Here is a 456-nt window from a genome sequence, read left to right as displayed (position 1 = left end):
GCTCAGAGGCAATCTGAATCTTTACTCATTCATATCCTGTGCAAAGGAGTGATGAGGAGATACAGGACATTTTCCTTGCCTGCATCCCCCATCAAGGACATCTGCCAAGAATACTGCTTGCAAGTTCAGGAGTCGTTCCATTTAGAATATCCCTCAGTATGACAGAATTTCCTTCTGCTACCCCCTAAAACTCATGCTGGCATATCCTCATGTGGATACATGGGAACATATAGGTTACGAAAACACAGAAATATAAGGCATTATTACTAGGTCTCTGCCATATTTCTACTCGATTTGCCATCATTTATTGCTCTCTCAATTCCCATATTATCTCAAGTCATAAGATGTGACTGGGGAGATAAGATATGCCTGGGAATTAAACAGTCCCTAAAAACATCCTATTAATTATTACCTCACCTTGTTGCTGTGAGACCAGCAACAGCAGACATCCAGAAA

This window comes from Pteropus vampyrus, unplaced genomic scaffold, assembly GCF_000151845.1.
Source record: "Pteropus vampyrus isolate Shadow unplaced genomic scaffold, Pvam_2.0 Scaffold160, whole genome shotgun sequence".
NCBI lineage: Eukaryota > Metazoa > Chordata > Mammalia > Chiroptera > Pteropodidae > Pteropus > Pteropus vampyrus.
The sequence above is the reverse complement of the archived record's forward strand: the minus strand, read 5'-3'. Positions refer to the sequence as shown.